Source organism: Scyliorhinus torazame, chromosome 1, assembly GCF_047496885.1.
Source record: "Scyliorhinus torazame isolate Kashiwa2021f chromosome 1, sScyTor2.1, whole genome shotgun sequence".
Taxonomy (NCBI): Eukaryota; Metazoa; Chordata; class Chondrichthyes; order Carcharhiniformes; family Scyliorhinidae; genus Scyliorhinus; species Scyliorhinus torazame.
Window position 1 is genome coordinate 123,626,999 of NC_092707.1, and position 12,523 is coordinate 123,639,521.

The 12,523-nt window shown below is 43.8% G+C and overlaps 1 protein-coding gene across 4 annotated transcripts in view; it reads left to right on the plus strand.

Moving 5' to 3' along the window:
- The first annotated feature begins 8,956 nt into the window (after positions 1–8,956).
- The window catches only part of LOC140411683 (polycomb protein SCMH1-like), a 309,157-nt gene continuing 305,590 nt past the window's right edge, over positions 8,957–12,523 (plus strand). For 2 of the 4 annotated variants that reach the window (XM_072500725.1, XM_072500704.1), the window contains exons 1-2: positions 8,958–9,153; positions 11,325–11,540. The gene's annotated coding sequence lies outside the window, so the exon portion shown is untranslated. Of the gene's footprint in view, positions 9,154–11,324; positions 11,541–12,523 lie in introns of all 4 variants that reach the window. The other 2 variants (XM_072500717.1, XM_072500727.1) reach the window with 2 other exon arrangements.

Here is a 12,523-nt window from a genome sequence, read left to right on the forward strand (position 1 = left end):
CGGCCTCCCCGAACAGGCGCCAGAATGTGGCGACGAGGGGCTTTTCACGGTAACTTCACTGAAGCCTACTTGTGACAATAAGTGATTATTATTATTACAAACGACCACGGTGCCTCCCCCACCTCGCTCCTGTTCATCAGCCAACTTACGTTTGCTAGCACGGCGGCCCCGCCAGAGGTCCCTTCCCCACATAAAAGAAACACACCAACATCATTGCCCCCCACCCTTCCAATCTCCCAACACAATCCAGCACACTAAGCCCAAAAGAAACACAGATACCAACATCCCCAAACCATCCCAACCCAAACACCCTTACACAAAAACACATAAAGATAAATGAGATATAACGAGAAAGAACAACATAACAGAAAAAGCAGAACAAAAACTGTCAAAGTCTAAACTCAGTCCAATCCCAAGCCTTCTGCCTTCACAGATGCCTCCACTTCGAAATAATAGTCTCTGCCATTATGTGTGACCCTCAGCTTCGCCGGGTAGACCACACCAAACCGCGCATTGCATTTATACAACGCCGCCCCTCCAAGGCCGCCCGTCTCCTTGCCAGCTCCGTCGTGAGATGCTGGTATACCCGTATACCACTCCCTTCCCACATCACCTCTCATTTCGCCTTCACCCATCTCAGGACCTTCTCCTTCACCTGATAACTGTGGAAACAGACGATCACAGCTATTGGTGGCTCATTCGCCTTTGATTTCAGCCAGAGTGACTGGTGACCCTATCTAACTCATAGAGGGAGGGTTCCTCCCCCTCCCCCATCAGCTTGGCAAACATGTCCACAAAGTACTCTGTAGGCCTCTGGCCCTCTAGCCCCTCAGGCAAACCCACGATCCGCAAGTTCTGCCTTTGTGACCTATTCTGTAGGTCCTCCACTTTTGCTCTCAGCCCCCTATTACTCTCGACCACCCTCCGCAACTCCTCGCCCATCGAGGTGAACTCGTCACTATGCTGCAGCAATGCCTCCTCCACCCCCTTTGTTTTCTCTCCTTGCTCCCGCACCGCCTTCAAAGTCTTTGCCAGAGCCTCCTTCATCGGGGCAAGGGTTTAACCCACCCACTCCTTTAGTGAGGTTAACATCTCCATCTGATACCTCTGGAAATGTTTTGAAAACTGCCACTCAAACTCCATGGCCATCACCTCTGCCATCTTTTCCACTGTAATGGGCACGACTCCATCCAGCGAGTTTTCTCTCGCCATCTTTCCTCCCGCCGGGTTCCTCATCATGCTCAAAGGTAGATTCTTGCTCACTCCCTTTTTCCCTGGATTCTTTTTCCCGGTTTTTGACATTGTTGAACTACCTTGGACTTCCCTACACATCCTCACATAAAACTTTCCCCTGAAGCTGGGTGCAAAGGTAAAAAAAACGACTCCAGCAGGAGCCACCAAACATGCGATCTCCACCTATATGTCACCACTGGAAGTCCGTAAACACTTATTTAACCATGAATTATTGATAAAAGCATCTCTCATGTTTAGCTGTTCGGACATTGTGGGATTGCAGGCTTTAGAGTAGTGTTGCCTGCAGCATGGCGGTAGAATTAAGTAGGATTGAGTGAGGGAGGCAAAAGCAACGGGAGAGCTTTAGATACACAGCAGCATTATGCCTGGTATATAATCAAAGCAATGCCATGTGCTGGAAATTAGTGGGTGTCGTGGGCTACGGGATTGAGTCACAAGTTGAGAGTTTGCTGGTCAGTACACTGATTGGGGCTGGTTTAGCTCACTGGGCTAAATCACTAGCTTTTAAAGCAGACCAAGGCAGGCCAGCAGCACGGTTCAATTCCCATACCAGCCTCCCCGAACAGGCGCCGGAATGTGGCAACTAGGGGCTTTTCACAGTAACTTCATTGAAGCCTACTCATGACAATAAGTGATTTTCATTTCATTTTTTCATTTTTCATCTCTAAAACAAAATAGGCAGAAGCAACAAATTTGAAAGCTCAGACTTGTCTCATTACTTCCTTTCTCATAGCTCTGGGATCGAATTACTTCCCAATGTGATGAATGTAGGAATTTCAGATATATTATATATGTATTTGGTATAGTAAGGGTTAAAAGCTTGGGTTAGTATGCGACTACTGCAGTCAGATTTTTTGTAATCCTGCTTTGAAATTTGAATCTAGACAGGGGTGCAATTAAAGCATCATAAAAGTAAGATCATAATTCATTCCAGCCATGGATATTGTTTGCTGAAGTTTGGCTAATGGAATTTTGTTTACTTAAGAAGGTTCCCATGGGAGTAGATAATTAGATGCATTGTGTTTAGTTTGAGGAAGATGATATAGCTAATGGGAGAAGCCAGGGGCTGAAGCACTCAAATGTTGAGATTTCAGTTTAAAAATTGAGTTTCAGATTGGGGTGTGGTCACACGAGCAGATGCTCTCGGTACAGTGAGGTTAGATCTGTCTGTGGACAGACTATCAATTTCTTTCAAAACAGTTCAGTTAAAGATTTGATTGGGGACAGACCAGAAGCAGCTGATATCAAGACAGTGAGTCAAAGATTTGCCTGTGACCCGGACAGGAACAATTTCTCAGGCTGGCAGTTTAAACAGTGGTTTGAGACAGGCAAGAACCTGCAATCTGTTTCCTAGAGGATCTCTCTCTCAAAGTGGTTTATCCAAGACATCTCTTTACAACAAGTATTCCTGGGTTGGCTAATTGTTTTTAAAATTGGATTTTGACCTGAGATGGGTTTTGCTTGAATGGGGATAAAAGATAGCAGTTAGGAGTGTTTCATTGTCATTCTTAAGCATTGTTTAACTGGTAATTGTAAGTTATTTTCTTTATAATTTTAAAGTTATTAATTCTGCAATAGTAATAAAGTTTGTTTTAATATACCGTATCAGTATTTGTGTGCGAAATCACTCCTGGAGCAAAGTATCCTTTCTTCACAGTCTCACAAATAAATTAAAATATTGGGGTTTCTGTCCAGAATCATAGCAATTATTGGGGTCTGGTCCAGGATGATGATATCACTAAGCATGCGTCAGATCATATCAAGCAGTTGGTATGAACCAATCTGAAAGTCAGAACTCTGCATTCATGTAGATGCAAACTAGTTTTTACAATTATATTGAATTGTTCAGCTGACATTTACATCTGATTTTATTGAACTTCCTTCTCTTTATAACTGGAGTGAAATAACATAGCATATTAAGATAGGACTGGTTTATTGTGATGATACCAGTTCTGAATGAGTAAACCATAAAATATAAATACTGAAATCATCATTGTCAAGTCACCAGTTGTGAGAAAAAAAGCATGACATGAGCAGGTGAGTGATTGATTTATGCTATAAATGTGCAAAACACACATCAGCATTTACTTACCAGGTATCTATCTATCTGCCCTTTGATTGAAAAAACTAGCATTTTGTTCCAATGCACACTTCTACAGAAACAAAGTGAAACAAACATGGTATAATGAAATAGTACCCATTTCTCAGCATCATGGCTTTATCACGAATAACATTCCTCGGAGAATGCATGTACATCGAGAACCCCATAGAGATGTGACAGAAACAGCTTCAGGCAAGATGCTTGTCCTGTGCTTTCTTCATGCAACATTATCCGCCTTGAAATGTGTCAGTTTTACTTGAATAATACATTAGTGGAAGCAATGCTTGATATATGGATAATTTCTGCATAAACTTATATTCCTGCTTCCCTCCACCTCATTTACAAAGCAAGACTGTTAAAAGTAGGACACCGCTATTGTGATGTTCAATATTTTTGTTTTAAACCACCTTTTTCATCTTCTAAGTTTCTTCATGATAGAAAGACTTTCTTTCCACAGCGTTCACCTGTGAGTTTAACTAGCACTTGACAATTCAGTAATGTTGGTCTGAAACACAATGAAGTTATGGCATATAGCTCATTTGAAAGTATCCCTATGATCGTATGAATTGGCAAGCAGATTTTGACAAGATCTCACATAGCAGATTACTATGGAAAATGAAATACACATGGGATTACATAGTGTCTTGAGATGGATAGGAGGCTGGTTAACAGACCTGAAGCATTTTGGGTGGGCAGAATGGTAGCATAGTGGTTAGCACTATGGCTTCACAGCGCCAGGGTCACAGGTTCGAGTCCCAGCTTAGGTCACTGTCTGTGCGGAGTCTGCACGTTCTCCCCGTGTCTGCGTGGGTTTCCTCCGGGTGCTCCGGTTTCCTCCCACCAGTCCCGAAAGACATGCTAGTAGGTAATTTGGACATTCTGAATTCTCTCTCTGTGTACCCGAACAGGTGCCGGAATGTGCTGGAATGTGGAGACTCAGGGCTTTTCACAGTAACTTCACTGCAGTGTTAATGTAAGCCTACTTGTGACAATAAAGATTATTTTTAAAAAGCAAAAAGTTAGAATAAATGGATATTTTTCTGATTGGCAGACAGTGACTAGTGGGTTACTGCAGGGATGATACGACCCAACTGTTCACATTATATATTAATGATTTGGACGAGTGAACTAAATATAGTATCTCGACATTTGCAGATGATACAAAGTTGGGTGGGAGGGTGAACTGTGAGGAGCATGCAGAGATTCTTCAGTGGAATTTCGACAGGCTGAGTGAATGGGCATATGCATGGCAGATGCAGTGTAACGTGGATAAATGTGAGGTTACCCGCTTCAGTAGCAAAGATAAGAAGGCAGATTATTATTTGAATTGGTGTAAATTGAGAGAGGTAGATACTCAACAAGACCTTGGTGTCCTCGTAATCAGTCGCTGAAAGCAGGTACAATAGACAGTAAAGAAGGCAATTTGTGTGTTGGCATTCATAGCACAAGGATTGACTCTCGGATTAGGGATGTTTTACTACAATTGTATACAGCTTTGATGAGGCTTTGATGGAGTACCGTGTGCAGTTTTAATGGCCTTATTTGAGGAAGGATGTTCTGCTATGGAGGGGGTGCAGTGAAGGTTTACCAAGCTGATTCCTGGGATGGCAGGACTGTCATATGAGGAGAGACTAAGTTGTTTCGGATTATATTCATTGGAATTTAGAAGAGTGAGTGGGGATCTCATAGAAACTTATAAAATTCTAACCGGATTAGACAGGGTAGATTCAGAAAGAATGTTCCTGATGGTGGGGGAGTCCGAACTAGGGGTCATAGCTTCAGGATAAGGGGCAAACCTTTTAGGACTGAGGTACGGAGAAATTTCTTCACCCAGAGAGTGGTGAATCTGTGGAATTCACTACCACAAAAAGTGGGTGAGGCGAAAACTTTGTGCAATTTCAAAAAGGAATTAGATATAGCTCTTGGTGCTAAAGGGATCAAGGGATTTGGGAGGAAGGCGGGATCAGGGTATTGAACTTGATGATCAGCCATGACAATGAATGGTGGAGCAGGTTCGAAGAACCGAAGGGCCTCTTCCTGCTTCTATTTTCTATGTATGTTTCAATGAAGATTTGGTGGTATCATTTTATAATTGAAAATAAAATTAGTACACAATTGGCTATGAAAATTATTTAACGTGATTACCATTCAATCAGAATGTGTTCAGTAGGTTTGTGATTTCCATCGCAAAGAAAATTTAAAAGGGACAATTAATTACAATGTCTTGAAATGGAGCTAGTGAAAGCAACTTTGTGGGGTCAGCATTTATAGTAAGCTATCTATAACTTACATAAAATTGACAGTGTGGTAAGTGTGTTGATAACATTAATTTGTTTGCAGTTTTGTTTTAAAGCTTATCATAAGACCATAAGACCATAAGATATAGGAGCAGAATTAGGCCACTCGGCCCATCGAATCTGCTCCGACATTCAATCATGGCTAATATTTTCTCATCCCCATTCCCTGCCTTCTCCCCATAACCCCGATCCCCTTCTTGCTCAAAAATCTATCTATCTCTGTTTTAAAGACACTCAGTGATATGGCCTCCACATCCTTCTGTGGCAAAGAGTTCCACAGAGTCACCATCCTCTAGCTGAAGAAATTCCTCCTCATCTCTGTTTTAAAGGATCGTCCCTTTAGTCTGAGATGGTGTCGTTTGGGTCTAGTTTTTCCTACAAGTGGAAACATCCTCTCCACATCCACTCTATCCAGGTCACGCAGTATCCTGTAAGTTTCAGTAAGAACTCCCCTCATCCTTCTGAACTCCATCGAGTACAGACCCAGAGTCCTCAATCGTTCCTCATACGACAAGCTCTTCATTCCAGGGATCATTCTTGTGAACCTCCTCTGGACCCTTTCCAAGGCCAGCACATCCTTCCTTAGATACGGGGCCCAAAACTGCTCACAATACTCCAAATAGAGTCTGACCAGAGACCTATATAGCTTCAGAAGTACATCCCTGGTATTGTATTCTAGCCCTCTCGACATGAATGCTAATTATGTTTTTTTAACATACTGCACTAAACCAAACACAGACACAATGGCAGAGTGAGAAGTGACCTTATTTGCTTTGCAGACTTGCAGGGGCGTAGCACATTGCTATATTTTGTCAAAGCAAACATTGTTTTTTAAAAAATCAGCTTGTACCATCAAGAAGTTGCATTTCTGTGATGCTGAATGATGACTGGGTGCTTTTCATCCAACTAAACAACTAATCGAGGTTGCTCGATGGTTACTATAGGCAATGCAACAGGCAAATTATGCACAGCAAACTCCCATGAGCTCTAAATAATATGAATGGCCAGTTAATCAATTTCTTGTAATGTTGGTCGAGGGAGTAGAACAGGCGATCTCCCTACTCCTGTTTCAATATTTCAATAGTGTCATATGTACATTGATCTGGACAGGGAGATAAGGTCTGTTTACTGCAATGTAATTATATGTACAGAACCTGCAGTATGTTTGACTTAGCAGAGCTAGTTTCAGTTGGTTTGTAATGCAGAACAAGGCCAGCAGCACGGGTTCAATTCCTGTACCAGCTTACCCGAATAGGCGCCGAATGTGGCGACTCGGGCCTTTTCACAGTAACTTCATACTTGTGACAATAAAAGATTATTATTATTATAAGAGGTGGATTTACATTTTGTTGGGTCAGATTTGGATTTTAGCGATTGGATTGTGTACATTGTTGGCTGGAGATGGAAATTAATCAGACATTGAGCCTTCCCAATATTCTTTTAACAAAACAAAATATTGGATTTTCAGTTTTGGGGAATCTGCAACATGAACAGGTAGAATTTTGATGGCATTAATTTTCAAGTTCTATAGCAAATTCTGGATATATTATGTATTTACTGGGAGTTAATGGAAATAATTGCTCAGTCAGTACTTGAAGATAGATAGTTTTTTGAAGAATAAAGGGATAAAGGGTTATGGTGTTTGGGCCGGAAAGTGGAGCTGAGTCCACAAAAGATCAGCCATGATCTCATTGAATGGTGGAGCAGGCTCGAGGGGCCAGATGGCCTACTCCTGCTCCTAGTTCTTATGTTCTTATGTCAGGAAAACATGGGGGATAAATTAAGTTGATCTTGTTCAAAATGGAAAACTTCGCAATTAATTAGTCTGGTTAGATATTTTTTAATATGAAAACTCAACAAAGCAAACATTAAGGGCAAAATACATACCAATTAGGTCACCATTTGAACGAAAACAGTTTTATCTCTGACCCGATGGTCATCCATTGCCCAAGTCAAGACATGCTGTGATTGTGAACCTGCCTCCACTTGGATAAGCATATGGATGATAATGGCATAGTGTAGGTTAGATGGCTTTTGTTTCGGTGCAACATCGTGGGCCGAAGGGCCTGTACTGCGCTGTATCGTTCTATGTTCTAAGTTCACCTGAGGAAAGAGCAGCTCTCCCAAAGCTTGTGATTTCAAATAAACCTGTTGGACTTTAACCTGGTGTTTTGAGACTTCTTACTGTGCTCACCCCAGTTCAACGCCTGCACCTCCACATCATCTCAAATTGGGCAGGGCAGACGAGTGAAGTGCAGGCCAACCGCGGTTCATTTGCTTCAGTGGATGCTTGGAGCTGAGTGTTTTTGCTCAATGGATGGTCTGAATCCTGACTCCATTGCACAAGGCACAAACTATCAGTGCACAAGAGACAAGTGTGCACAAATACAGAAAATACTGGATATCTACAGCAAATCAGTTAACCCTTGAATCATATTTGAACTGGAGATGTTTCATAGGAACCATTAGCTGTAATCTGCATTTTGAGACAGGTGTCCTGACAACTGGAATGTTTATGATTCTTTGTGAAGAAATTACAGTGAGTGGGAACGCGAGACCCTCGCTGACTTGTGTTGCCCACGACAAACGTTCTTCACAACTTCTGCCTGTGTAATCTGTCCTGAATTTGAACGAGCGAATTATTGAAGTGTCAATGTGTCAATTGGTTGCCATTTGAATCAAGGCGAACAGAACCCATACAGTTCTGATATAATGCTGCACAGTTGGAAGTACCTGGTCTTCAGGTTCAAAATCCCACTCTGAAGAGCAGGGACTCAAGCTCTGGCTCGCACCCGTAAAGATCCCACGATCATTTATCCAATTGTCCTTGTGGAAAGCGGCTGGCCAGAAATCGGCCGCGCACGTTTACCAGTGTCAAGGTGACAAGTGTCCTTGATACAGCAACATTTTACTGGAAACACTTGGGGTAGTTTCTCGGCGACCTGATGATACAAAATACCAGAACTGGGTGGATGTTCCCTGTTCTGGAAACTTCACCTGGTAACTTTCCAACGACACAAGGACATTTGAAACTTAAATTTGGCTCCTCGAACTACACAACACACAGTTCAACTCGAAGCAGGAATTCGCGTGTCTAAGTGATATTTTGACTCTCTCACAATGACGCCTTGGAGGCGGCAGAACCGAATAATCGATGCCTGCACAAAAGCTCCAGCCAAAAGTGCTGGAGTTGCAGGGAAATGGCTCTGATTGAGGAGTCCTGTGAGAGCAGGTTTGCGGGAGCCTCTCTGGTCCTTTCCGCAGTTAAGCGGGCGCTTCCTTACTTTCATCAGTAGGGGTCGTGCAGTGTCAGTGTTTGCACTTTCAGAGTCACATCCAAATGGGGGTCTCTCTCTCTCTCTCGTTCTCTCTCTCTCTTTCTCTCTTCACTGCGCAGTCCTCAAACATGGCGGAGACTGATTGAAATCTTAGCTTTGAGACACGCCAGAGGGGAGGGGAAAGAAAGGAACAAAAAAAAAAACCACCCCTCCATTGGAGAAAGTAAGTACTGGAGCCCCGCGGAGATGGGGAGGGGAAATCACCCGGGGCCAAAACAATCCAAACGACCCCCTTTTTACAAAGAGGGGGGGGAAGGGGGGGGGGGAGCTGTGGCTTTCGGAGGAGAACAGAGTGGCGCTGGATATCTTGTAACTGGGCTGGATGCATCCTCTCAATGTTTAATGTATCCCCTTGCGCTTTGTATCTAATCCAATGTATCCCGTGCAGGATCCTCCCTGGGAATCTCATGGGCAGGGTGGATTGTCTGTGGCTTCCACATTGCCCCCTCCCCAGTCTAAGCTGTTAGTTGCTGCTGGTGGTACTTTCATTTCATTGTAAGCCGCTGATGGCTCTCTCTCTCTTCCTCCCTCTGGTTTGTTGCCGGGGCCTTTGTAGGTTACAGGAGATGAAATTAACATCAGCTGTCAATCAAAGCTCTGCTCCGGGGGAGAGCGCACTCTTCGCAATTTTAAATATGTTTGTGTTTGGGGGGGTTCACTCTCACTCTCACTCTTTGCAAGATCGCCAGGAGAGCACTGACCTGGGAATAGGTTTGACCGCAGGCGCCCGTTTGCTGCCCGGGAGGAAAGAGACATTTTAAAAAGATAAATTTTTGTAAGAGAGATTCCATCAAAGGCAGGTGTGAAGGCGGGCGGAGTGAAAGTGAGAGATACCAGCTCCTGTGAAAAGAATCTAACGTTTCGGTATACTCTGCCCCCCCAGATCCTGACTTTGGGATGTCCAAACAAGCGGGGGGACTGAAAGCGTTAGAATTTGCTGTGCAAATCTGGGGCTGAATTGCTGGAGTACACAGCAACACACATTGGGGTCATCAGTTTTTTTATCCGATTCAGCAATTTAGTGCGTTGTATAATTGTGTTTAGCGAAGAATTTATGCTTAGCCTGCAAAAGCTAACCCCGTGACCATGAAATAATTCCAGAAGTGCTTTTATTTCTTGGAAAAGCAGAGAATCAGAGATGTGTTGATCTGGGTGGGCACATCCTTTTATCCATTTTAAACCCCACGGTCGCAGGATTTGACATCATATTGTGACCAGTTGTCTGCGCGTTGCTAGTTTCAGCAAATCAAAACAGAAAGTGCTGCATAAGCTCAGCCGGCCTGGCTGCATCTGTGGAGAGAGAAACGGAGCTAACTTTTCCAGTCCAAATGACCCTTTCCGCAAGGTTTCAGGATCTTGGCTGGGAAAGTTTTCCATGGTTTGCAGCAAGGCGCGCCCACAAACTCCAGCCCCAACGCTGCCTGCGAGAGGAGTGGGTGTATGCTGGTAAACCTCTGCTCCAGCGGGACCCCAACCTGCCCCATACACAGGTGCCCTGGCCCGGCCAAGAGAACCGGCCCAACAAGTGCAATCCTTTCATCTGCAGAATCCTTTTACTCCACAAATTTCCCCCAACGCGGATTGGCAATCGCTCCTGTTGCCAACCCCCCTCCCCAGTTTGGGACTTTTAGTCAGATTGAAATTTCACTTTTTAAGGATTCATACCCTTCAGAAGATTGGAAACATTTCCAACACGCACCACTTCAGGGTGGCTGAGGGGATCTTGGAAGCCCAAAGCCACATGTGAATAGATTCGTGAATGACAGCCCGTTTTAGAAGCACATCACAGCAGTGGCACGCAATGCCCATGTGTGGCAGTGCCGTTTGCCACTCTAGTTACCGGTGTAGGTGTAGTGATGGGCTACACTGGCTTCAAACTTTGCTCCAAATATGCAGGTCGGCGCAGGGGAAACACGGTTTTGCTTCGCCCAAATCCTCTTTGTAACCATGTCTGCCTTCTGACATTGTAACTGTACCTCTAACTGCCTCCACATTATAACGTGAATCGTCCTGTGCAGCACTGAGCATCACAGACTCACCATTTCTCTATTCAGTCACTGGCCATCCTTAGTTGCTGCATTTAAAGCAGAGAAGGTGCCGAATGGGATAGAGGCGAAGCATTGGAGAGTGAAGAGCCTCTTGCTTGTTGTGGTGGGAGGGTGTTCGAGCTCCCTCTAAAATGTTGTGGGGTGAGGGAAGTGTGTAGGCGTGCATTCGGCATCCCGTTGTAAGGCCTAAATGAACAGAGGCGACGGTGTGATATGAAGATCTGTTCCTTGTTTTGTATTTCCTGAGTCCTTTCCTTTTAAAGCCAAATTTTCTTTTTAATTGCAGATATATCTGTCTCCTGAGACTCCTGATCCTTGAGGCATGCTGGGTGTTGAAATCACTAATTGGATTTAAACTTGACGATTACCTGGAATTGATGAATGTCTGGGAAAGGGACTTTGCAGCATTTAGTGCTGTAATGAGGACTGAAACCTAAATGTATGCAGACCAGTATTAAATCGCCGGCAATTTGTCCTTCACAGAAGCACAGATCGTTTGAAGGTACAGTACAGGTCGATGCCCTTTATAAACCTATTCTGGTAAATGAAGCAGAAACATTCAGGTTCCAAATGGCTCAGAGTGACACCTCAGCTCCTATATTCTAAAGGCAAACCCATTCCATGAGATTCTCAATGCGTGAACATCTCGCTGCCCTTCCGATTACTTTCTCTTCAGACTTTTTCCTGCCGCGTCACCTGAAACCCTGATACTTAACACCTATTAAGTTGACAGCTAATTTCCCACAGGTTTCAGTGATCCCTATCGGGATCTCTTTAAAGCCTTTTTTGCTGTTAATAATAACTTGGATGGGAAACAAAATGTTGGCTCATTGAAGTGATGCAGAATAAACTTTGAAGGGTCAGCTTCCGATGTGAAATATTTTGTAGCAAACATAGAAGTGTGTTTATCATTTCACTCCACATAATTCCCTGTGCATTTATTTTGATGGGTTCTAGATTGGAAGTGAGCACTGAAATGTAAGAACAGTTGTCGGATATAATTGTCGTCCTCTTACCAAAAACTGGATCCTTACCACCAACGCCACCCTTCTGGGCACCCATTCCCTTGTGTTGAAATGAAATGTCATAGAGGCCTATAGCACAGAGGATTCAGCAATTTGGCCCATCATGTCTGTGCCAGTCAAAAACAACCACCTAACTATTCTCATCCCATTTTCCAGCACTTGGCCCATAGCCTTGTATGTCTTGGCATCACAAGTGTGCATCTAAATACTTCTTAAATGTTAAGAGGATTTGTGCCTCCACCACCCTTTCAGGCAGTGAGTTCCAGATTCACACTACCCTCTGGATGAAAAGGTTTCCCCTCACACCTCCTCTAGCCACCTGCCTCTTAACTTAAATCTGTGCCCCTGCTCATTGATCCCTCCACTCAAGGGGAAACACTTCTTCCTGTCTACTCTATCTGTGCCCCTCATAATTTTATACATCTCAATTATATCCCCCCTCAATCTCCTCTGCTCCATG